At 39.2% G+C, this 26,258-nt stretch overlaps 1 long non-coding RNA gene across 2 annotated transcripts; it reads left to right on the top strand.

Moving 5' to 3' along the window:
• Positions 1–7,272: 7,272 nt before the first annotated feature.
• Positions 7,273–25,989, top strand: LOC128145321 (uncharacterized). Of its 2 annotated transcripts, XR_008236447.1 has the most exons (5): positions 7,273–8,758; positions 10,526–10,738; positions 12,955–14,279; positions 22,842–23,015; positions 25,936–25,989. It is a non-coding gene; the product is annotated as an uncharacterized LOC128145321 (long non-coding RNA). The 2 variants fall into 2 exon arrangements; XR_008236443.1 differs by lacking the exon at positions 25,936–25,989 and having other exon boundaries at positions 13,236–14,279; positions 22,842–23,942.
• Positions 25,990–26,258: the final 269 nt, after the last annotated feature.

Below are 26,258 nucleotides of genomic sequence, written 5' to 3'. Positions count from 1 at the left end.
AAGTATTTTGGTTTCCAGTTTACATTTATAAGGTTAAATTCTGCAGCCACTACTCAGGTCTTGTTAGACAAAACTTCTGCAGTCATAGGCTCTACTCTTTGCTGAAGTGGGTAGCAAAAATCTCTCTGCCTTTAAGAAAGCATTTTTGTGTGAGTCAGTGAATTGGTATAGAAACTTACCTATAACCTTCTCTTGTTTTCACTGCGTTCTAGTTACACACTACTATATTACTGATCCTTATTTTTATCCTGCTTTAGAAAAAGTCTTTTCTTTTTTTTTTTGATGGCACAGCAATTCAAAAAGAGTGAAATTTTGATTAGAAAAAGAAAACAATAGAGGGTGCTAAAGAGCTGTGGAAAAAGGTATTACTCTGCTTTCTTAAGAAAAACAAAGCTAGGAAAAAGCAGCAGACCTCAGTTAACAGTTGTGAGAGGGTATGATTTTTTTATAGTCTTTCATAAATGACATTTCTCGAATGGGCAGGTTGCCAGTGACTAAAGGTAAGACTGGAATTGTTTAAACTTTGTAAGCTATGGAAGAAATACTGTTTCTAGAGCAAGCATCATGAGTGACCCAGGTCAAATCATTTAGGCACAGACCCTGAGAGATGCTGAACTCAGATGAGATCAGGTGGCTAAACAGCTTACAGGATCTGGACTTAAGCCTCTCTGTACTTCGGTGCTTCATCTGTAAAACAAGAATCCTTGTACTGTACAGCTGGGTGCAATATGTAGTGAATAAATGCATGAAGGATTTCCAGTGCATTTGGCTTCTCTGATAGAGGCCTGTCTAAATTCTAGCCTTCACTTCATAGGTGTTTACTCAGGGGTTTCTTTATTCATGCACGTGTCTCAGTGAATAATCAGGGAAACAAACTGTGTGAATGTGTGTGGGCTGGTGCCGTAAATGTTTGGCTCTCCTTTCCTTAGGTGGGAGGACACGTGTTCAACTCATAGTTAAGTAATAATTAATTAATTTCTCACTTTGTGATGTACTATTGATGACAATGTGAAGCACAATTTATTGCAGTTCACTACAGGAATGTTGGACTTCCCTACTTTTTGTACCAAGTCATCGGTTAATTAGTTGATTTTTCTTACACTTAACAGATTTAAAGACTGCATTCTATGAGCTTGTATGGTTTACTGTCATGTCATGTAACTATGGAAGATGCCAAGCTGGAGTTCCAAGTAATTTATTCTGGTATTCAGGAATCAGATAGACCTCCAGCAATGGAAACTGTGGGATACTAAATGTAATCAGTCAAATGGCAGGAGTCTCTTCCAAAAATGAAAACAGACAGGAAAGAATTGTCTTATGTTATACAAGCAGAAGCTAAATCACACTCAGATCTTAAAGCATTTTAAGCGATATCCAGTCATGTGCTGGCACCTGTATAATTTGCAGGAGAAACTGGGAACAACTTTAGCCTTTGTTTCACTCAAAATAACTGGCAACGTTAGTAATTGCTAGAAAAATTTCACTTACCCCTGTCATTTTCATGAATTTATCACTCCTTAAAGAACCTAGAAGCAAACTGGCAACTCAAGAAATTATCTCTAATTTTATGAAATAGTATGGAATAATTTGTACACAGGTCTTAGACTTCTGAGCAGCTCATAAATACCTGTTAATTTATAGTGGCCAGCTCTCAGCTGGCATAAATCGGCTTAGTTCATTTGAAATCAGTAGTTATGCCAGTTTATGCCAGCTGAAAGATACGACTTTGTGAAGCTTTCAGTAGTTCAGATCAGGGAGGCGGTCATGGGAACCTTCTTCATAGATCTCACTTGTGACATTTCTTTTGGAAGCTGAAAATAAATCCCAAATTCCAGTCATTACATTTGAATTTCCAGAAGGCGCTGGCATTTCTGATGAAAACACAAACATCGACATGCCATTGGCATGGGGTTTTGTTTTGATTTGGCTTGGCTTCTACCCTGCCAATGGTGGCTATTTGATTTGTGGTGTCTGTGAGCCTACGTGGCTTCAGCACAAGACTGAATATTAACAGAATGGAGGGAACTTAGTTCCTCTAGAGCAAAATTCATCCTGGCAGCAGTTTTTGTAGACAAAAAACTCACAGAGCACCTGCCTTGGACCTCGGCTAGTGTGCCCAACAAGATGAAGGCGACTCACGATGGCCAAAGGTTTTTCCACTGCTTCCTCTCAGGGGCTGGGACTTGGTGAAGCGCTCATTTTTCAGGAGGTAGGGCTGCTGCCTGCAAAACTTGTCTCCCCAGAGGTCATTCAGATTGATGGAGTCAGAGATTCAAGAGGGCATTTTGGACAGGAGGGACGCATTCGGTAATGTAGGAGTAGGAGACATGGAGCACATGCGACACGTTCTTTGCTTCATTATGTTCTGAAGGTGGTTCTTTTTTGGGAGACAACACATATTTGGGAAGTTCAAATGTTTACCTTTAAAAAAGTAGAGATAAGGAAGACCATTATGGTTCATTAAATCTCTGCCATGGAGCCATGCTGACTCCAAGTCTTTCTGGAAATAATTCTCAGAATTGTATCTTTTTGGCCTGCTTCATGTAATGTAGGCAACTGAGCTCCAGCCCTCCAGGCAGGGTTGGTAGCATCGTCCAAAAATTTGGCTACAGCTTCAGTGCTCGAGTCAGCCAGAGGACAGGAAAGCCAAGTGTCCTGCGTCTGTAACCAATGCTGTTAAAGGCAATTTCTGTATTGTTTTTGGATTCTTGGAGAACGAGAGTCATTACAGTGACCCTTTCCCATCTGCCTTATAGTCTTTCTGTCTCTGGGAGATAGGCAAGGGGTTTTGAATTTACTCTGTATGTATCGTATCAGAGTGCCTTCAGGACAGTTTCCGTGAGTGAGCTTCCTTTCCAAGTCTTTGAACGTTTCCCCTTGTTTGCAAGTCCACGATCTGACTCTTTAAGGCTAAAGTCTCAATGGGTGAATATCTGTTAGTTTCCATGAGAGAAATTACAGTTTGCATCAGATGGGCCCTTAAATACTACAAGAGCGCAGAAGATAGTGAACGCACATAGAAGATAGGCCCCTTAGAGGGGGAATGAGTGATTAACTCCCTCAAGTATGGTGTATGTTGCTACAGTTGCCCATATTTTGATAAGAGATGACCACAAAAACTTAGTTCCCTCAATCTGCGATACCTGTGAGTTGCAGGGGATGAATGTATTTACAGACAGGAGAGAGGAGGCTGCAGAGACCCTATTCATTTGGATTTTTCTTTTACACAAAACCACTTTCTCACAACTAGACCAGTTGAGGAATGAGCTTCTATTTGGCTACTTTGCACTGGTGGCATGGAAATCTCGTCACACACGGACAGGGTGCTCCGTCTGATCCCCACCACTGTAGGCTTGAAGCAGAGCGAGGTAATCCCTCCCTGTGGATGTGCTATGTACTCAAACTCAAACCACCTGTACAATATGTAAGTGGGCGATTTGGATCTGTAGGGTGTTGCTTTTTCAAAGGACTTCAACACATTCTGTTTTCTAGCCCAGTTCAAGCGTATGCTTAGGAAGTCCACTGATTTTAATGAGAGTTAAGGAACACCTCAAGTTAGGAATGAATTTATTGCCAGGCTGAATGTTTTGCCAAATAAGGTCCTGAAATACTTCAGCATGGAAGTTCAACATCATCTTTGACATAATTTCCCTCATTTTCGAAGTGTAAACCACACATTCAGACTTGACTGAAGGAATACTACCAGATGGTGATGTCACTTTTGTAAAGAGCTTTTACAAGAATAAGAAAATATTGGAAAGAGTTTTATTTCATTTACTAAGGTATAGGAGGATTGTTGCTATAATGCCAAAGGAGAAAATTTCATGGATGTGGAAAGAAATCTGTTCTGCTGGTGTCATTCTCAAGCTTTATGCCAACATGTCCATACTTTAAGATTCAACACCACCACCACCACCCCCCCGCCAAAAAAACCCTGCAGCTTCTGTACATCGGGAAAGTTTTGTATACTTGGCTTGTGCTATGCTATAGCAATCCTGTCAGCGAAATGGTGGAGATGATTATTCACAATTTTCTCATTGTTAAATTAAGTCAGAGAACTCTGTCATGCAATGAGTTAGAATGAGGGGGTTGAATTGAATCTTCCTACTGCTGGTGGTTGTTACATGTATTATACAAAAATGACAAAAATCCTTTCATGGAATTTTTGAATTCAGTAAATCTTTTCTTAGTCGATGGAAGGAAGTAGCTGTCAGAACCTGGGATAAAATTAATTTTCTGATATAATAACTGATTTATGCTAGCAAGACCAAGCCAGCAAACGAACTGTTTAAAACTTAATCATTTATACCATCTAAGTTATAAAAAACAGGAGGTAATTTATGCTCTGGTGGTGTAATTTGGTGCTGCTCTATTGCATTCATTGCAGGTCAGTTGACTTACACCCACGGACGGGTTTGGTTTCTGCTGAACTGTCCTTACCCTGGGAGGAACTTTGGGAGTTTCTTTATCAGATTTCCTTTTTTTTTTTTTTTTTTTTTACTGTATGCAGTAGCAGCGTAGCTAATAATAATAAAAAAAAAAATCTTTGTGAAAAAATAACAGATTTCCCTCACTTTCACATTCTGGTGTCTCCTTTTGTTTAGCACCTCATCTCTCCTACCTGATTTCTGAAAGCTAAAATGTCTGTCAGAGAATGTGCTCTGTCATAATTTATAATGTCAGTATTTACCATATCAATTCTTTACACAGTTAATTGTCACGGTTTCAGAGACAAGATTTATTTCTACTTGTGGTCTTAATTAGATTTTTCTGTCATCTTTATTATCTTAAAAGTTTTAATGACAGCAGTGACAGCTTTTGCTTATTGTCTTTTCATTTATGAAGGCTAATCTGCTTCTGATGTCTTAATTTGATCAAAGTGATGCCCTTCATATAGGAAGTAAATGTTCAGCAGTCTTGGTGTTGGGCTGGGGGCAGGCTTACCGAAGCTAACTAGCTTGGAAAAGTGTCCTGTGTACTAAACACTGTAATGTCTGCAAGCATTGTTCGTACAGCATACTCTGACACTAAACAGTGGTTAAAAAATGGGATATCTTAAGTACACTGGGCAAATCCTGAGGAAATTCATCGTACCCATCTAAAATTCCTTAAAATTGTGAGCTTCGGTTCATACTTGGGTTTGGCAGTTTATGGATTCTCCTGGTGGTTAACATCTCCCAGGAAGCAACTGGCTATTCACAGAATCAAGCACCTAATAATAGACAAAGGGTTTTGTTTTGTCTTGAAATATAGTGATTATAACAAGTTAAATTTTGGATTCATGATTGGGGATTTTTTTTACAGTTCTCCTGGATTTGACCTGCTTCTTCCTGTTGTGTATTTTATATTTATAATGTTGATGTGCTGTAAGTATTATTAATTGGCATATTGTCAATGCCTATTTCATCAAGGTAAAAAACATGCAGCAGGTAAACCACATGGTGATTAGTATGTTAGTAATTATGTAGCTTATCCCACTGTACTTTTCTTATCCCTGGCTTATTTCTTCTGATTAATTTAAGCTTTTAAATTAATCAGATTGTTCTTGGTGTGTGTGTGTGTGTTCAGAAAAACACTCAAGTAATACCTGTGTGCATGGTTTTGTGTTAGAACTCTGCTCACCACAAGTGTACTGGAGAAAAAGCTCTATAAACTGTAAGAGAGAATTGCTGGAGAACCTAAAATTAAAAGCTATGCTTGCATGTCTTTTAATCATAAGAAAAGCTCTAATTTTAGTCGTAGCCGGAAGAATATCTCTTTTAAAACCTATGGAGAAAAAAGGAGAGTGAGGGAGGTGTGGGATGGGTTGCAATTTCTTGTGGGGAGCAAATCTTTTCCCTAGTTTTGTGTGTCAGTGGTAGATATATTACTGACCGAGGTATTTAGTCCAGAAGTATAGAAACCTGAATGTTTAAATTATTGCCTAAAATAGTGCTTAGCAGTTAAAAATAGCCATCTAAAAATTTCCAGCATAAAATACTTTTGGATGAAAAAATAGATTTTCAATTATGATTTTTTAAATTATAAATATGAATATCTGAAATGCTAGCTATTTTGTTCCTGAAAATTGTAAAATATGTGTACTTTTTCTGCCTCTGATCTTTTTCTCCCTTATAGGTCAGGTTCCTCGCGCAGACTTTCTTTCCTAGTGCAAAACTTCTTACCAGAAAGGGAAGCTCCAACATGTGTGTGTGTATATCTATATAATGGAAGTTTTAATTAATCAATGAGCCTGAAGTGAGTGGGAAGGGGACAGGGCAAGCACAGAGTCTGCACTACCCTCCTGTAAGGTACTGCAGCTGTTGCTGATCTCTGTAGAATATCAGATTTGTAATATTTCCCCTTTAAATTCTTTATGCGAAGTTTAACATTTTTGTCAGGGAAAGAAATGCATTGTCTGACCTGTTCTGCTGAAAACTGTTTTTCCAGAACTTCTAATCTGCTCATTATGAACATACAGAAACTGTTTGGTCCCATTCATGCAAAGTGCAACAAACTAAAACAAAATTCTGCCTTCTCTCATCTCGGAGGCCTGCACAGGGTGACTGTATTTCTCCCGTTAGTCTACTTCGTAGCAAACCCAGAAGGAATGTGTCTGGCTTGGACTCAGATCACCCAGGCAGCTGTACCACATACGGCAGAACCTGCTGGTGAGTATCTTGTCTGCAGCAGGTCCTGGGGCACCCTGAATCTTCCTGCAAACTGCTGCTCAAGCGGTACTGGCTTTCCCGCTCTGAAGAGGGGTTCTGAAGCTTTAATGGAAGTAGGGAACACTGGGAGAGATTTCTGCTCCTGAGCCTGGACCTGTTCAATTTTAGTCAAGATTCAACTGCCTTATATAAATAAGTTTATGTAATGCCTTATTTAAAGACTTGCTGGAACTGCAATGTATCTAGAACCCCTGCGATTTCCCTGCGATATTCCCTAACGGTCTGTAGGTTTCTTAAGTTATCTGCCATATCTTCCCAGAAGAGGGAAGCGTTCATCTTGGAGATATGTAAAATAGCTGAATTGTTAAACAAATCTCACTGATTATTCAGCACTTGTAGTATCGAACACCTCTGAAATTCCTTTGTGTTTTACAAAGTCCATTTCTCACTCCAGCCAAACTTGTTCAAATCAGTAGATGATTTTGCACCCTTCTCACTGGCACTTCACATCTGTCTTTAATTTTCATTCTGAAAAATAGTCAGTCAGTCCATTTTGGTTTTGTTAACGAGAAATTCTTCTCTCTGCTTACCACAGACTGCTAAGTACGAATGTCTTTCGTGAAGTAACTACTTTAATTTTATTCTTGTTTCCTATCTGAAAATCTGGTAGATTGGCTCCTGTTCTGGAATAGTGATCTGTAGCTAGCTTTCTTCTTCCCTTTCTACACCTCCCCACACCCCCATGTGTGGAAGGAAAATGAGGAAGGTCTTTGAACATCTCTCTTGATTTGCCCTAGATACCAGTAGCTAAGATTGGCCAGAGGTCTAATTTTGGATTGCTCTGTTGAACAGATTGAGATTAGCTATTTAACATACTGGTGAATTTTCCTCAAGGAACATACTCTGCATCAAGAAACCCCTAACCTGCATGGCCCAGCTGCCACGCGAAAGTGCTTAGGTTTGCAAAAAGATGCTGTTAATAATAGTTAACACAGTTGTTGAAAGTGTAATCACACCAAAGTTCAAAATTTTATTTCAAAAGCAGCTTATGTTCGGGAAGGATGGGTTGGACCTTCAGCTGTTGCAAGGTGGCACAGTCCCTCAGACATGAGTAAGATGACACTCATTTACATCCACTGAGGATCTAAGCCTTCGAGGGAGGATGGCAGAAAGTACAGCTGTAGTGGCTGGAAAGGCTAAATCCCATGCCAATGAGGTGAAGGGGACTGTGCTGCATGGACTACAGATCTCAGAGAGAGAAGGTAATTGAAAAACAATTGAAATTGTGTTTTGCTAGTCCCTGGATGGAAGGAATGGTCTGATCCCTTGAAGAGATTTAGAGGTTTTGGAATTTCTCAGATTTGTACCTGGTTAGTTGTGCTCTTGTAAACATTTCAGCAGCTGCACATGAACAAAATGCAATAACCCACTGACCATTTCTCTTTTTCCCCAAGATATGCCCTTTCTGCCTAGAGCTGCAAAGAGGGTAGTATCACAGTTACTGCCTTGAAAGCATGCTCCATCACTGTGGTCTGCTATCTTTGCTGAGAATTATCTGCAGGATGCAAGTCGTACTTCTGCTTCCTCTCTCCGAGAAGGTTAAATGTGAGATGCAGTGACTGATGACCTCTAACATGAAATCACATAACCGGCATCTTTAGGTTTTACATACTGCTTTACAACACAGTCTGCAAAGCTTAGAGTAATGCATTTCCCAAGTCATAGCTGATGTTTTTAATTAGTAACTTTTTCTTTGCATCCACATTTTAAAGACTCTCATGGAACACAGCAATTTAAATGCAACAGTTCTCGACATTGCAACCTGTGACTCCATAATTTTCAAGACTGACAAGCTTTTCCATGAACCATAAGCTGCGTAGGCTGAGGATTTACCATAGGGCAGAGGCTTTCCATGGCCAAGGCTGCGGGCCTTGATGCCTTCTCATTACCCCTAACTTGGAGAGTATGAGAGTTCACCACAGACTCCTGCCTGTCTGCTTAGGCGTCGTTAAAAGGACACGAGGAAATGGTCGCATCCTGACTTGCAGATCTCCCGCTCCCCCCTATGCCTGCAGTGTGGATTCAACCAGAGATATCAACTTGTCAAGGTAAAAATCTCACAGTAAAGATCGTTTTGACCTTTTTCCAGGAAGATGCATATATTTTAGCCGTGCAGTTAGCGCGTTCCCCCAGTTTCACTAGGATGTACTTATTTACTTTTTTGGAAGATCCAGGCTTTATTGTCCTTCAGCAACATCCCACTGACTTCAGAGTTCCACTTTCATGTTATATAGTCATTTATAAAAAAGAAAGAGTGCTCAAGTTAGTAGTTTAAGCACTTGTTTTCCACACAAGATTTAAAGATACAGGCTGATTTTTCTTTAGAAATAGAAGGCATCTGCTTGTGACGTGAACAGTTTCCTCACCTATTTTGCACAATAAAATGATGTTTGTACCACATAATTGGCCTTGCATTTCCCTAGTGGTAAAAGCCACATGTTGTATCTTTCTTCTTTACATCATAGTTTCAAGCTGCTTGACAATGGTGATTTACCTTTGACAATGCTGCCTTTTATTATATTTTTTTATGGATAAAACTTCTAATTTTTATCACTCCCACATATCGCTTTTATTCCCAATAAAACTGCTTTTTGGGCTATACATCCAGAATACTGTTGTAATGGAAATAGTGAGGGCTTACTGTATTGCTTCTGTCTGAACTTGAATTTGATCTTGTTCCCATTTAAATCAGTAACAGAACTCCCCCTGGCATCTGTGAGAACTGTGTTGGCTGGCTGTCTATTAGACTATATCATACCATACTTCAAGACTACTGTCATTGTTTTAAATATTTTTTCCTGATTTGCAATTATGAACAAACTTTTTGCCCCAGTGTAACTGTCTTAATCTCCACTACCAAGAGTCATATCACCTGTTGTTATCACGAAACCAAAAATATTTATGATCATATTGTGAACAAAGACTCCTACTTCAGAGAGAAAAATAATTTTTTCACTGTTATTCACGAGGCATTTTTATGCTAAGAATGAAAATCATTAGCAGGATAAGAGAGCATATGGCAATCTGATCCTGTGTAGGCTGCTGGTGATTTTCCGCCAAATTACTTTTACCGATTTCAGGAGACACATCTAAGAAACACGTGACGAACAACTGCTTTGGCATGAGGATCCCGTTAATCCCTGTGGCATAAACTGTGTTGGTTATCACTGATGTTCTGCTGATCTTTACAACTCTGAGAGAAAAGAAAATGAACTTTGTTGACTTGCAAGATCAATTCCTGCTCAGTGCAGAGGCTGTGTTATGCGCTTACCTCACTTGTATCTTGGGTGACTCTTTATATGCATTTCCACCGCCCACGGACACCTGAACATCATAAACGAAGGCAGCGTTATAAGGAGGTTTGGTGCCTGTTTGTTGTTAGTGCATCTTGTGCTTCCCAGGGTGTGCCATGGAGTTGCAGTTGTACCACTTGCTCACAACTCACAGCCCAGCTCTGCCCGCTCTGCCTTTGGCCGCAGCTGTGCGTACCCAGCCGGTGGCAACTCTTATTAAAGAGTTGAACAGAATTCAGGAATCAAATTTTCTGCATAAATGTGTGCACTTGCACTTAATTAAAGATAATCCAGCTTTCTAACAAAGAGGCCCTTTCAGTGTAGGCAAAATTTTCTTCCCGAATTCATGAAGTGTATGTGGGTCCCACATTTTATTAGATCCTTTTATGCTTGGGTCTTGATTACCTGCCTGTGTTTTCCCATGACTCAGCTTATTCTTGAAATTGGAGTGATTCTAGCATTTTTCTGAGGTAAAAACAGTGAAATCATCAAACTATATTTTTGTCTTTTACCCATTTATAGAACGTGTTCAGAGCCTCTTTCTGGGATGAGGAGGGCTTTGCAAGTAGTTGTGACTGGATCATTAGGCTGGTAAAAGAACTGGAGTCTGACTGAGGATGGAGCCCTGAAAAGCTATTTTGAAGAGCTCTGGCATACACACTTGGCAGAAAAACTCTTCACAGTCCTGGAGATGCCTAGATGCCGGGTCAGCGGGGTCCCTTCTGCGCTTCTCAGGTGAGTATGTTATGTCTTTTCTCCCCATCTGTACAACGAAGCTTGGCACCTCACTGGAGAGTTGGAGATCGGTCACAATTTAAATGAATGATTTGATGGTCAAACCATTTCTAATTCCTGGTCAGGAGAAAAATTCCTCTTTTAGCTTTGATTATAAAAACTTAGATGTCACATTTGCCTGACAGAAACAGAGAAATAGGAACCAATTAAGTGTGTTCTTAAATGGTTTATTTATTCAAAGGCATTAGAATGTCTTCAAATATATTAAATAATAAGAAGCTTCTGTCATTCTCACCCCAGTGTGTGTCCAGGAAAATAGATCTTTTGAAGCATAATTTCTCCAAGTTTCTTCTATGTCTTTTCTAATAAGAAAGTATTCTTCCAAATAATGTTTGGTTTTGATATACCAGAAAGGAAAATGTCTTCAGCATGAAAAGGATATGTACTATTGCAAAAATAATATAACAGCAGAACACCACTAATGCTGTAGAACACCGTACTCTTTCTCTAAACAGCCATTCCTTAACTGTATTCACAGTCTGGCTTAAAACATGTATCGTCCTTTATCCTCATTTCACACTAGCAAAGGACCGGTGCAGATCTGAGGATTAGACACCAGAATGATAACTGTGTTTCCCCTCCCAGTTCCAGGAGAAATTCTGTGATAATGTTATGATGATGCACACCTGATTGGCAAATTTTACAAAAGCTTCTTTTTTTTTTCTTAAAAATAATCAGATAATGTTTCGACTTCAGGGGCAAGATGAAACTCTGCATTAGATTGCACAAGACAAAAAGCCAGGGATAATTTGTGGCAGTACTCTGAAAATACACGTGCTGCTTAAAGAGTGAGGTATATCACCCTAATAAAAATCATCAGAAAGCTGGTCTTCTCCCAGTGTTAGTTTAGTTCCATCATAATTCAGATTAAGATATCTATATGTATGTCAGGGTATTTCTAGTGAAATATTCAAATGCCTTGCCATCAAGGCCAGACGAGGAGTTTTCATATAATTCACTACGTAAAGACCGGATGAGTGATGACATGCAAATGAGCAGTTTTGTCAGAGCTCCCCCTATAATATGATCTAGGTATCATTTATCTTGTATAACTACTTAACTAGCTCTGTGGTGAAGATGACAGTTCAACTGAATGGGCTGTCATAAGTACACCTACCTTTTGGCTGCAGTTTGATTCCTGTACCTATCATGAATGGTGATGAAATCATATCCCAAATAGACTGAATGATTTTAACTGACATTCACTACTAAAGCGTTATGGATTAGAGCCATTTGCTCAGGGAACAAAAGCTTAACATCCTACAGAGGGCTGAATGTCCTGGAGTTTAGTTAATTTTTAAAGTTTATTATTTACTTCCTGCTTCCCCTGTTCCAATTATCTTGCATTTCTTGTCAAGAGAAACGATATGAACTTGTTTAATGAAATGAAGTATACTTTCAAAAACGCATCAGTCTGAATGGCTTGACAGAAATCAACAAATACAGTAATATTGACGTCAAGAGGCCTGCACTTTATTTTAATTTGTGTTCTTAAAGAAAGTGGCGTTGTCTGCACCTTACATATTTTGTTTTGGTTGGTGACCAACCTGTGCTTGTTTTTATTACAGACCTTTTATATTATCCTGCCTAAATCTGGATTTTCAGCCTTTTCTGGACTGAACAATTAGTTCAAAAATACTTGTATATGTAAAATTTAGATATTGATATTTTAAGTTTTAAAGTAATGAAACTGAGAAATTTACTTAACTATATGCTGCTGCAGCAGAAGGTTGTTAAATGCAATCAGTTACTCTTAGAAACTGGAGTCTTGAAAAATAATCCCATAGACAGAGACGTGTTTTATTAGTAGGAATTATCTTGTGTGGTGGTATGTTTCAGTTTCTCCTATTATGGTTTACAGGATTAGACCTACGGGATTGTTATGCTGAAGCTGGTGTGAGAGAGGTAAAGGCACTGGAATTTCTTTATATGATCTAAACCCACTTCATTTAGATACAGTGAATGACTTCATGAAAAAAAATAATGAAATAAAGATAATGAAAATGAGCTACTGCTAACTAGAAGACTAAGCACAGGACATGGTGCCAGGACAACTCAATTATATCTCATCTTTCCCTTGGGATAAACTGCTTGGAGGCAACACAGAGAACTTGAGATGAGTTTTAGACCTTGACTTTGGTTCTTAATCTTGACAGATCTTCCGAGCTTATCTTGAGATGCTGAAGAACCCTGCCTCATCTCACAGCCCCCAACCCTGGCTCATGGCAAACCAGGGATGTCTTCAGAGCAGGCAGTACTGAGGCGTTTATTACCGTGTTGACAAAGGTGATTCTCAATAACCTGCTGGTATTGGAGTGTAAGTTTCCATCTCCTAGGTCAGGAGGCAGTGACATTGCTGGGGAAGAAGCTTACTCAGTTGCTAGAGGAATAGGTCAGAGGTCTTTTGACGTACGTGGCAATTACTGTATTTCTGTAGGTAAGGGACCAAGCATGGAAGATTTCCTCATCTTCCTCAAGGACTGAAGAACAGAAAAGCTGCAGCAGAACTGTCTCTCTGTTTCTTTCTTCTCTGCGCATTGACAAATTGAAGTGAGGAATGGGAGAACTTACTCAATTAAAGCAACAAGAGAGTTTCTCCTTTTCTTCATGTCTGGTCAACCTGTCAAAACCTAACACCAACACTCCTGCCTGCCTTGACAGAAGACTGCATGCCAGGTTACCTTTGCCTGGCGTGTTTCCCTGTCACATCATGATTGTTTTTCAAAATTAAGGAGACAAAACCAAGACTTGATAGAGCTTGTAACCAGATTAACAGAGCCAAATGCCTCTTCCATTACTCCTCCCACCCTGGCATGAGAGGTGCACTCCAGTCCTCCTCAAACAGCTGCCTCAATAGAACATTTAGAGTCACCTTTCACCATAATTAACAATTATTACTCCTGTAACCAACAGTTCAGAATTGCAAGCTTCTCCCAGAGTTGTAATATGTAGACAAGCATTGCTCCCTTCAGTACTTATGAGATGTAGGGAAACAGGCTCAGCCTCATACTGAATAAGGGCAGCATTCAGAAATGCCAGGGGAAAAGCAGAATCAGCTTATCTTAGTGGGTGTTATGGGAGGTAGTATTCACAGCAACTTTTTCTTTTCCAAGCAGAAAAAAGAAATTCAGAATTCCAAACTGAAAAAAAAAAAAAGTTTCTGAAAAAGTAAAAAAGGGGACCTTTAATTTTATGCTGTCATGTAAAATAGTTGATTATACTTTTGTCTTCACTGTCTGGCCTTCATTGCCCTTGCTTCTTTTCCCTGCTTGCTTTTTTTTCTTGTGAAAATATTTTCACAATTTATTTAAATACGTTCATTTATTAAAAAAAAAATCACATTTCATTTCCACAGATGTAAATGCTCTTACATTTTCATTAAGCCCTGTGAATCTACTTGAAATGTGTAAACAGGAAGAAGATGAGATCTCAAGAGACCCCAGGGGCTGAAAAGGTGAAATTCAGATGTGGAGGTTTTCAGGTGAGTGCCACATCCATCAGCCCACTCCCTCTGGAGAAAACAATGGGTCAAAGCAGAAGCCTAGCTCCAGAGCCTCTTAGGCTATCTGTGCCAAGATCCAGAGTGAATTTAAAGGGTGGTTCAATCTCCAATGCTTTTCTTTAATGCTCCTAGTTGGGAATTTGACAGTCTTGAGAAGTATTTTATCTCAGGCAGTTAGCAGCAATAGAAACTTTTGGGAGGTAAATGTCTTCAGCTGATAAGATCACAAGGTGCTTTGTTGTCTTGAGTTCCTTAGTGGAGGTTCAGCAGACAACTGTGGTGAAATGTGGGATCAAAAATGCAAATTTGCATGTATTTCAAACAGCAGCAACAGCTGGTGAAGGTAACTGGATGTCCCTCTTGCCATAACTTCCTGTTACCTCGCTTTAATTTTTGCCCAGGAGTTGTGATTACTGCTCATTCCATTCGCTCCCTTTTTGAAGCCGATTTTAATCTTCATTGCCTCCCATTAAGTCAGATCAGGTTAGTTATATCCCTTATCCTGCCTCACTACAATGTTGCCTGCTCAGATTGCTTGAAGCAGCATCTGTGACCTTTTACTTTGGGGAAAAAAAGTAATATGAAGTTAAACTACAGAGATGAAAGGAGTTCCTACCTTCTGCCCCAGAAATGCCGGAAAACAATCAGTCAATGAGATTTCTTTGTACGCTCTACAAATTTGCAGTTTTTTCAGGCACTGAGAGACTGTTACCGTTGTCCTGTCAGACCCGCAGTTTAACACAGGCTCTGCAGGCTCATGGAGGGATTTTCGTGCCAGCCCACAGTATGTGTTCAAGCTCTGCAAATCTCTTGGAAAAAGTCAGTCTTGAGCATTTTAGACCAAAGAAAGCTAGAAGGCATTAAAACTCACTATTTATAAAACCCTAACATACAATGAACAGAAAGTATCTAGATTCACTAAAGACGCGGAAGGGAGGGAGGATTTAGTTTATGGTCATATAGGTCTGGTTCCATTAAAGCCTATGGGAAATATCCAAATATACCCAAAACCTGAGAATATGACCTTATTATATGGTATAGTGATTAAGGAGCTTTAGAATGGATGGTAGGACCAAGTCTTTTTACTATTCAATGTCCAGCTAACTGCACTGGAGCATTTATACTACAGAAGTTAAATTGATTATACCTTTTTGTTTACCTTTTAAGTAGATCCTGTTTCTAGAGGGAAATTCAATATATCTTAATTAATTTATTTTCATTATAGAAATGCAAGCTATGTATAAATGCTAAATTAGTGGCAGGGGCAGGGGTGGAGGGGGGAGGCTAATGGGGGCTGGCTGGGATTTTATAAGCACAGTTATCACAGAGAAGCAGTGATATCCAGCCCAGTGGAAACAGCTGAGACTAAATCCAAGTTCCTGTAAATTTGTTCTCCTTTCCTTAAAATATATATTGTGTTTTGCATGAGAACAACCACATGCTTCATAAATGATATGACCGCTTCAGTGGGATGATCATTTCCACATTTTAACAAATCCATTCTACTGGTATCAATAAAAAGCTACTGTTCATTTTATTAATACTCAATATTTTAGGATGTCATAAAACTCAATTTATATATAAAACCTAATTGCACACAAATTTATTAAAAGTGTGAAATGTTGCCTGTAAGTGATAAAGCATTCCACACTGTTCCCCTGTATTCTCTTCAATGAAAGAAAGATCAGATTAGGGTTATTACATAGCCCTGAAAAAACAGGACTGGCCGATCGAAAGATTTTATAGGTGAACTTATTTCATTTCAGGTTTTAGGGTATTTTTGTTGCAGAATCAACAACTACTGGTCCTTAGTTACACTAAGGTCTTCCCAGGCAGATACAGCAGTGTGTAGTTTCCTTAAAATCACAGTCAGCACCTTCCTTGTGCAGAAATGTAACCACAGGTCTCTGTGTCATGCATGTCCTCTACTCTCAAGAGATCAAAGGGGTGTCTCAGAAGGCTCCAAAAGGTAGCAGCTTGTGAGCTCTGTAACTGTTTTACTGCAACTTTGGGGTTTTTTTTGCTTAGTCTTTCCCACAGCAATTGCCTGTCCACCACTAACAAATCATTTTAGGGCTGATGTTGGAGTCCTGTCTGTTTTCATTAAAGACATTTGTCTCTTAGACAAATTATGATTCTTCCTTCGGCCACAGGTCCTTGGCCATGGGGAATTACAAACCGTTAATGAAAGAGCTCTGCTCTACTACACCTTTCACTGGGATAATGGTATTTTCCTCTCTTCACTGGCTTCTCATGCTCTGTTTAAACTGCTGTGGGTCTCACATGTTTACTGAAAACTGACTGCAGCTTCCTGTTCACAAGACAGCACAGAGATTTCATTCTGATGGAGTCGGTAAAGGTGGTCAAACGTTTTTTCAAAGACCAGTTCCCCCAAAAGTCTAGTCTGTCGAAATTAAAACTTTTCTTTTTATACCTTGTTTTTGATAGAAGTTTATTATATATATTTGAAGGCAAAATCTTGACCTTGTCCAATGGGCTTCAAGTATTAGTAACCAGTTTTGGTTACCTTTCCTACCCAAAGCAAATGCCCTTTGTATCTGCTACACGCTGTTGCCAGAGTGGTTCAGCTTCTCTTCAAAGGCCTAAAGCCTCAGAAAGGCCTAGAAAGTCAGTTTCAGTTCTTTCCATGATCTAATCCTTTCGTTCAAAAGACACTAAGTTTATAACAGCTGCTGAAGTATTTCAGGAAAATAGCTATTTCTACCGTGTTTTATTATGTCTGATGCATCCACGCAGCCACCCAAGAATGATTGCATTAGCAGGAATAACAGTAATAAAGAGTTATAATCTGTGTTTGGATGGCAATTACATCATTTCTAAACAATTCCAGAAATTTCTTTTAATGTAATTTCTGCAGCATAAATTGGGGGCAAACTTATAGGACTGGATGGCCACTCTGCATCTGGTTTCTGTTACCGAGATGCTGACAGACACCATTTGCTCAGACCATCTGCAGAGAAAAAGATTGGGTTTTTTTCTTTTCAGACAAACCGCTTTTGCTTTCAGCATCTGAGGCTTGAAGTAACACAAGGCACATGTTACTTCCAGATAAGTGTGGGAATGGTATTGTTAAAATTGTTCTGTGTAGCACTTAGTCGTATACTTGACATATGAGGGATACACTCGTGAGAAACTGAATGTCTCATTTTAAATATTTGGTGTGCATTAAGGGGCTGATATAAAGCCTGCTGTAACTGGTGTGTGTCTCCCTGACTTTACTAGCATGTATTGGATCCTCAGCCCTTTTTGAGATTTGCTAATAGGCCCAGATTCTGTGAAAATATTAATAATTTGTCTGCCTTTCCACTTGTAACATCCTAACTCTGTTAAAATATCTTCTCAATGGAGATAACTTCAGAGTTAAGGAAGACTACAGAACTCTTTTAAACTATCCTAAATAAGAAAGAAACAAGGGGAGCACCTTATGTTACTTGTCACCATGACGCTCTTTACCAGCTGTTTTTTGTCTGAAGTCCAAATCACGTTGATGAAGGTACCCCAAGGCTTTGTTGACCTGCAGCAGTGACCCAGAGGACAAAGCTGTTGCCCCATGCCAGCTCTTGCTGGCAGAATGAGACCTCCAGATGCCAATGTTGACTGCCTCTTCCAAAGTTGGGTGTGCACTGGAGCTGCTGTTTGGGGCTGAAGTACACAAAGAGATTAGAAGATTTTCCTGCAAGGAACTGTCAAACAATCTAACAACCCCTGAAGACAGAAAACAAAATCTTCTTGCTGGGTAATAAACTCCACAAAAGCATGGATTCTGTTAGATTTGGGGCCAAGTTCAAAGAAAGCCACATCCAGTTTGTGGGCAGTCAAACAGATATGCTAAAAAATCATAATTGTTCTGCTAATACATTTATGAAACAGAAATCCCATCCCTCCTTCAGTCAGTTTTCAGGGTCTGAAATAGAGGAAGTACCAGATTTACTTTTGCCAGTTGATTACAAAGGTGGTTTGTTTGGGTTTTTTTTTCCTTTTATTAAGGAGTCTTCCAGGAATACGTAATTTCTTTTTTATCAGTGTAATAATATCCCCCACCCCTTACAGATGTAGTAAACATTAAGGCAAAAGCCATGAGCTATATGATACCCCTCCACACTTTGAGACACTGCAATTACCAACAGCTTTGCCATTTGTGTGACAGAACTTGTTTGGGGGGGTCGTTGAAGCTGCATGCCAGTGACCATCTCTAGCTGTGGTGTCACTTAGCCCACAACACTTAAATCCTTTACACAGCCTGCTCCTTGGTATTTCATTTAGTCCTTGTGATAGGAGGTTGACCTTGCTAGTTTTGGAGGCTGAAAGTCCTGGAAATAATGAGAGAAGGCAGCCAGTATTTCCTCCTGCAGAACAAGCGATGGTAGAGGCAAACGCTCGCAGCTATCTCAGTCCTGTAGCTTAACCTCCATCCAGATGGACTAAGGAGTCAATGACATGAGCCTCAGCCCTTTCCACAGAGACCAGCCAGAGGATGTTCACTGCTCTCAGGGATGATAAGTTTTGCTGCACCCTATTCCTAAAGTGAGTAGTGATACATCAGAATGTTAGAAGCCCTCCTTCAAAGTAGGTTAGCTGTTTACAGGTGAAGAAGAGCTAAGAACTAAAAATATGAGGGTGGGCAGGAGGAACACTATCCAGAGATGCAGAAATGTTTTTGTGGCTCTCGGTGTCAGTTCAGTAAAGTGGAGACAAGTAGAACAGGCTTAAGACTTATTAGGAAAAAGTATTTTAAATTTTTTTTGGCAGCAACACCTGTTTCTATTCTGTCTCATAGGAAAACTAGCAACTGTCTACATGTGACAGTAGCTAAAACACTCAAAAAGGCAGAGGTACTATTGCAACACACTGTGCCCTGAAGAACATTATGTCCTGTTGCAGACAGCGTAATTTTTTTTGCAGATAAGACTTCAGACAAGTTTCTGACTTTAAATATTTGATTTGACTGTTTTTAAATAATGTGGACAAAGCACAGCATCGTCTCCCAGATGGAAATCTCTTTACTAATTTGGTTTAATACAGGAAATTCTGTGCTTCTTATTAAGAAGAACAAGCTCCTTTATCACTGGCTTATTTGGATTATGAGTCTCCTCTTCCCAATCTGCCTTTTCAGAAACATCACTATTACGGTCTGCTGTCACACCGGCTTGGGCTATAATGATCTCATATCCCAAGCAATGTTAAACCTTCTCTGGGACTGGTTGGGTGAATTCCAAGAAAAATTTAAGGTGCCACAGGAGCTGATTCTGATGCTTTCAATATGTGACCTTTGGCTGATCTTGAATTGTACCAATAACCCAGTCTGGTGGTAATGATATCCTCTTCTAAATCAGGAGTAAAACTCAGATTTTGATCTTAAGAGGTAATGAGGGAGCCCATTACCTGGTTTGGACTTGACTTTTTGGCCTCCTTGTTTTCCAGCACCCCACCAGGGGCTTTGCACCCAGCCTACAGCATTTTACCCACAGCCTGCAGTACTAGAGGCTTTATATTTTAGCACACGTGCACACAAATTAGTTTCATAAAATCAGTCTTTGTGCTGTAGAGCATCAGTCAGCAGTGCACTGCTCTGTTGTAACTGAAAGGGACTGGATTATAGATCATTTGTTTTACTAAATAGACAAACAAAAGGTAAATCTATGCATCGTGTTTATTTTGGTGTTACAGAAAATACTTTCATAGTGTTTATAAAATAAACTCCTATAAAAATATAGTGATATTTAGGGAGGAGCATTATTAAATTTTTGGCTAATAGTGGCTGGGAAATCATTTTTGTCTTAAAACAAAGCCCTTCCCAGAAGTATTACTACTACAGTTATGACGCCTGACCTTCCAAAATGCCAAGGGAGTGCTGCGGTGCTCTGACCATCTGTAATTACACAGAAAAACCAGTCTGCTTGTTTGCATCAGGAAGGTGCTCTTGATGTGAATCTCCTGGTAACCTGCTTTTACAGCACTTCGGTTCACATCGTGGAGTGGCCTCGGAGCACATCAACTGAATTCTTTCTGGATGCAGCTAAGTAAGAAGACATGCGCTTCAATCGCAAGTGGGCGTTTGGTCTTTGGGACCCCTCTGAAGCTTGTCCAAGAGCGGGGAATGCCCTGTCCCTAACGCAACATATTAAAAACTGCACAGTGAGGATGCCAGGTTCTCAATACCAACGGTTAACGCTGTTCAGCTCTGCAGATCTGCTCCTGGTCTGCTCTGTCACCTGTAACAGAGCAGCACCTTTGAAGCAAATTGCTTCCACGCTCAGTTCTGCAGGCATGCTTTCCATCTGAAAGAGAGGGAAATTGTTTCTGAAATGTTGAGGTTAACAGACAGTTTCTTCCTGTGCTGTGATGTTTTTCAAATACCAGCTGCACCATACTTCAGCATGATCCCCATTATAGTGTTTAAAGCCACCTCTCAAAATGTCTTGTTATAGACAATTCATATTTATTTATTCAGAAGACAAGATGAGGTGAGAACGTTGTACTTATTCAGGCATTATTGGCTGTTGATCTTTTATGTTACTGCTGGTCTTGGTGAGCTTCACTAACTTTTACCAAGTTCTTTCCAGTTTGACTCCACCCTTTGGACCAGTCTGAGAAATATTCGGGACTCTGCCCTTCTGTGAATCCTCAGACCTGTATCTTGATTTGGAGCTCTCCAGTGTTTGGGAAGGCTAACATCAGTGCTAGTTTTAGTTACTGTAAAACATACATTAATAAATTATTATTTTTATTACATATTCTGATAGCATCAAAAGCAGTTGCGAGATTGAGCATCTACTTATCAACTGTCTCCTTTGAGGGTGTTCATGTATTAAAAAAGGCAAGTGTACCTGCATTGAATCTGCAACTTCAATTTTACTTTCTAAAGAGCTTTGTGAGATCCTAAAAGCATTCAACGTCTAGACTAATTGTGACTGTCAATTATATGTACAGATCTTGAAAGTTCAGTGCTTTCTTTGTTAAAATAATACTACTGCAGAAAAATTTTTCGCTGCATTTTGAATACGCCATCAAATCATTGGTGCTTGTCAGTAAAGAAGTTGCTCCTACTTTATTTCCCAGTTATTTCTGAACAAGAAATATAATACATTTGAGGAATGCTTTGAGGGTTTTTTTGTTTTCAGTCAGCCATAACTTGGCCAAAGCAAATGTAAGTCAATTCCATAAAATATTTCTGGCAGATAATACCATCTTCTTTATTCAGGATAAAGCATGCTGTTACTAATGGCAGGGGGGTATTTCCAGTGCATCACCATGGCTTAACATGGTATCAAATTTTTGCATACCCTGACAGCTTACCTTCCCCTCTCCCTCAGCAACTCAAAGGAAGCTGGAAAGCGTAAGGGATTTGTATGGTTTTAAAAGAAATTGTGCCTGTAGTTACCATTTTTTGTAAAACAAAGGTTGGAAGCTTGAAAAAAAACACCTGAGCAATTACTTTGCCTTGTACCGTGGCTTTGACATTAGGTATTTGTCAAACTGTTGCAGAAGGCGGCACTGCCATTAACACAACTTCCATCCAAAGAAACACTTGAAATTTATTTTTCTGAAGGCAATTTAGTCTCACAAATCTCTGAAAGGAAAGAGTATAGAAATTCCCTTCTGCTTTGCAAACAGGTGGTCTAGAGAGAACTTGTCTTGTGATCCACAAAGGTTAAATTAAAAACCAGATGTCTAGAAATTGTCCTCTACCTGACAGGAAACCATAGAAACCAGGGATGCCTTTTTGAATACCCCTTTCTCTTCCTTGCCCACACAAGAACATCATATCCACGGAACCCCTAACTTTACCAGTGAAATAAATGGGATTATTAATGTTCTGAAAGAGGACTTTTCAACACCGTAATGTAGAGGAAAAGCAACTCGCACTCCCCCAACAGTTTAAACCTATTGGTATAGAAAACAGTCTGTGTTTGTATTACCTGGTGCTATTTACTGAAAAAGCTTTTTCCTCTTTCTTTTTACATTTATTTTTCCTTTTTTATTTTACTTTTCTTTTTCTTTTCTTTCTTCTTTTTCTTTGCACATGCAAAAATACATGCACAAAATCAGGTTACAACAGCATTACCAAGATTACAAAATCCAGCCTACCTAAATTAAGCAATGGCAGACTTAGAGGTACTATACGATACTGATTTATGTGTTTGTACACGTGTACTATGATACAGTCAATAAATATATCACTGAGTTCCACTGTTTACCTTGGGTACCTGCCAGTACATGGACAGAAGTTGCTCACTCATGGAGTAGTAAAGTACTATTTCTGGCCACCTTCGTTATACGGGGCCAAAATCCCTGCCTTTTATTTACTGTACATCAGTTCTCCTTCAGAGCAGGGTTTGAATTATTTCACCATCTCACTGGGTTTTTTTAAAAAGGCAGCCATCAGTACAGTTTGTAAAACCTCATTATTATTATTATTATTATTGTTATTGTTATTATTATTGATAGTGATAGCTTTTTTTGTGGATATAAAAGCAAATGGAGAGATTCATGTTATAATTTTTTCTTTTGGGCACCCAGTCAGGAACACTGAAGACCTGCTTTTTCAAGGGAATATGTAATAGCCATTCATATATTCAAAGCACAGCTTCCAGAGGATTTAATATCATTTGGGAATTTTTCCACGTCTTAAATTCAGAAATGTCTTCAGCTCAATACTCAGCCAATAAGGATGGCAATTAGTGACCACATGAGGTAAGTTTGATTTACGCATCTTTGACTCCTTGCCGTTCCTCTGGTAGAGGCCAAAGCAGAATATAATTTTTCAAAGAATCTATAAAATTATGTGATGTTTTTCTCTTCGTGCACTCCTCTACATCATTATTTTCATAACTTCGAGATTCCTACGGTCAAGTCTTCTTCATTCTATAACTCTGACTTCGGTCCAGCATTGTTCCAGCCCTCAATGGAAAAAAAAAATCCCTGCTTATCCTAAGGCTGGCTTATTATCAATAGATGGGGAAATTCTTGACAATATGACAAACTAACAACGTGCAAACTTCTTTCTGTTTTTCCCGTAAGGACTATAAAAGGCACATATGAGACATTTTTTTGTTTGCTTGCCTCAAAGAGGGCCACTCAGCTCTATAGAGAAGGTAGTTTTTAACAGGGGTTTTCCCCTCTAATTCTCGAAAATAGCAGAAAATTTTCAGGAAAGTTTAGTCTGAGGGGATATAAAATATAAAAATTATCATCCCCAAAATGTAAACCTTGGTAAAAATGAAAGGCAACTTGTAAATTGCAATTTGAAGTATCAGCAGTCTTGACACTTAAGCCATGGTGTAAAACCACTTCAGCATACTGGATGTACTATTTACAAGGAAGATGGTGATAGCTGTATCCTGACTAACATGGAATGAAAGAACTCTTTACTGTTAAGAGGTAATTATCTAAGTGTATTAACAAGTGCTTGTTTTGTTTTATTAAAAAATTGAACTGTGTTCAAGATAAGATAAACTGGAAAAGTCTAAGTAGGCTTTAGCAATTGTACAACAGAGAAAGGAGTTGAAAGAAGTTGACAAAGCCTAAAACAGAGAATAAAGTTTCTGAACACGTATCTTTCAGTTGTGTTGTCAAATTGCTGTGTTTTCATGGTTATAACCCATATTTTAAAAAACAAACAGTTTTTTCCTCAACAGTAGGCAAGGTTTGAAATATTACTGGAGACCCTCTCTTGCACAGGAGTGTTCCCATATATCCCGGTCTTTGGTCCTCTGTAAATCCACCATTTGCCCTGTCATCTTCAACTCTTCTTTGCCTCCACTTCAGCAACCTTCTAAGATTGCTAGGGAGGCATCTCCATCCACAGCTGCCTCCTCCAGGACAGCCTTACAGCTGCAACAGGTTATGTATGTGTGTGACTACTTATCTTCAAGAAATGGTATTTTAGAGGGCTGCAAGTTACCCATGTGAAAATACATAAAGTATGTGACAAACTCAAATATTAGCTGAAACAATAAATCATCCTCATAGGTCTTTCCAACCAGCAGCAACATCTGGTACCTGACAGAGGAGAAAAAAATTATCCACCCATCCATTAGGCAATTTACTTTTTAGGACTGTGTAAGTGTGAAGAGAACTTAATCTGCAGACAAAGCTAAGGGAATATAGTCACAGCAAAAGTAAATATTACATAGGTTCTTTGTGCAAATTAGTGCAATCAATTATGGATTTGAAGTAAAAGGGGTAACCTTTTGCAATTATTTTTGGAAATAGATGTACATAAAATCCAGATCTGACAGTGACTATCTTATGACAGTAATCTCTCTCTATGTGATATGCAGTATGGACAAAGGATATTTCTGTGCCAGTGACAAGCAAAGACTTTTTTTTTTTAATTAAACAACACACCCCCATATCGGGTCTGTGCTTGAAATGACCGTAGTACTTAATATTAAATTTAAAACTCAGTTACTGCAAATATAAGCTTTTGTAATCATGATCCAGGGTGCAAACAACCATGAGACAAATCAGAGAAGCCTTTAACTTTCTTTTTTACTTAATGTGTCCCAATTCCTGCTTTTCATGCATGTGGATGTATCAGCACTACTTACCTACAGTTGCAAGTGCCTCTTCACTGAAAATGAGAGAAGAGTTCCCCATTGGGTATCTCAGCACATCATTCTGTGTTCCTCTTGGAGTAAAGAGTAGTCAGATAATAAAATGGGAACAAGCAAAAAGAATGGGTTGTTTAATTAAGTTACAAACTGGATTCTTCTTTAAATCGGGAGTTTAATATTTATTGCTTAAGCTGACATAGGACGCTCCCTGTAACACAATACATAAATTAAAATATAAGTTGTATCAGACAGGCCTTTTCCCCTTTTCAAAATATCGGCATTAACGCATTCACAGATGGGGCCTGCGCAGACATTTTCACACCTGGACTACCTGCAACTGTTCATCTTGGTTGTTTTCCTGCAACACATGGAAAGAGTGGTGACTGCAAAACCCAATCTGCCACCCCTTATTGCTTAATTTAATATTCCAGGCTGTTCTCCTTGCTCTTTTGTTCCTTCAGCAGCATGCAGGACCGAGGCTAATAGCAGTGTCTCAACTTCTCAGATGGCAACAATCTTCTTCCACTGCTGTCTGGTTTCCACATCTGGTGAACAAATCCCAAGGGCACCGTAGTCTTGGCAGTGCTATAATTTTACATGACCTTTCATGCCATGATGTCATAATTATTTAAGCTATTTCTTGCCTGTTATAAAATCCTGAAGGTTGATGCCTGTGTTCCTGCCCTGATAACTAAATTCACCTTTTTAGGGTTGCAAGGAAAACTGTCGTTTAAACTGTGATGCTCGTGGCCAAAAAGTTAGATTTGCCTTGTATTTGGAAATGCCCAATGTGCCGAGGGGCACGTGCACATAACTGAGACGTTCTGAGATGCTGATGCACTGCCCGGAATGCCCAGAGGGCTTACCTAGAAAGCACTTGTCTCAAAGCATATGTATTTACAGAGGTGGTTGAGAAATGTTTTAGATCACAATGCACTAAAACCTTGTTTTCTCATTAAGTATTTGCGTGAAAGCACTAAGTAACTGACAGCTTCGACTACTTCAAGCACAGTTGAAAGTATGGCTGGACTAAATTAATCTGTTATTTTCTCTAGATGGTGCCTTACAGTGAGATATATTTACAAGAGGCTGGTAAAAGTAAGTATTTCTTTCTCTTCAGTGCTTGTTTGGTAACTATATCCATACAGGATACAGAAGAAATATTTTCTACTTAGAAATTTCCTATTTGTTTATTTCTTGATAGAACACTTGGGAGTCCCAGCTGTGACATTAGAAAACGTGCTTGCTAGCTGTAAGGGTGACAAAGCATCAAAATAGATTACCTAGAGCAGATGTTAAACTTTCATCAATTAAGGATTTCAAGAACTGCTTAGGTAATCATCTCTCCAAAATGACATTGGTGTAGTGATGTATCATG

Source organism: Harpia harpyja, chromosome 1 (assembly GCF_026419915.1).
Source record: "Harpia harpyja isolate bHarHar1 chromosome 1, bHarHar1 primary haplotype, whole genome shotgun sequence".
NCBI lineage: Eukaryota > Metazoa > Chordata > Aves > Accipitriformes > Accipitridae > Harpia > Harpia harpyja.
This window is presented reverse-complemented; position numbering and strand designations above follow the sequence as displayed.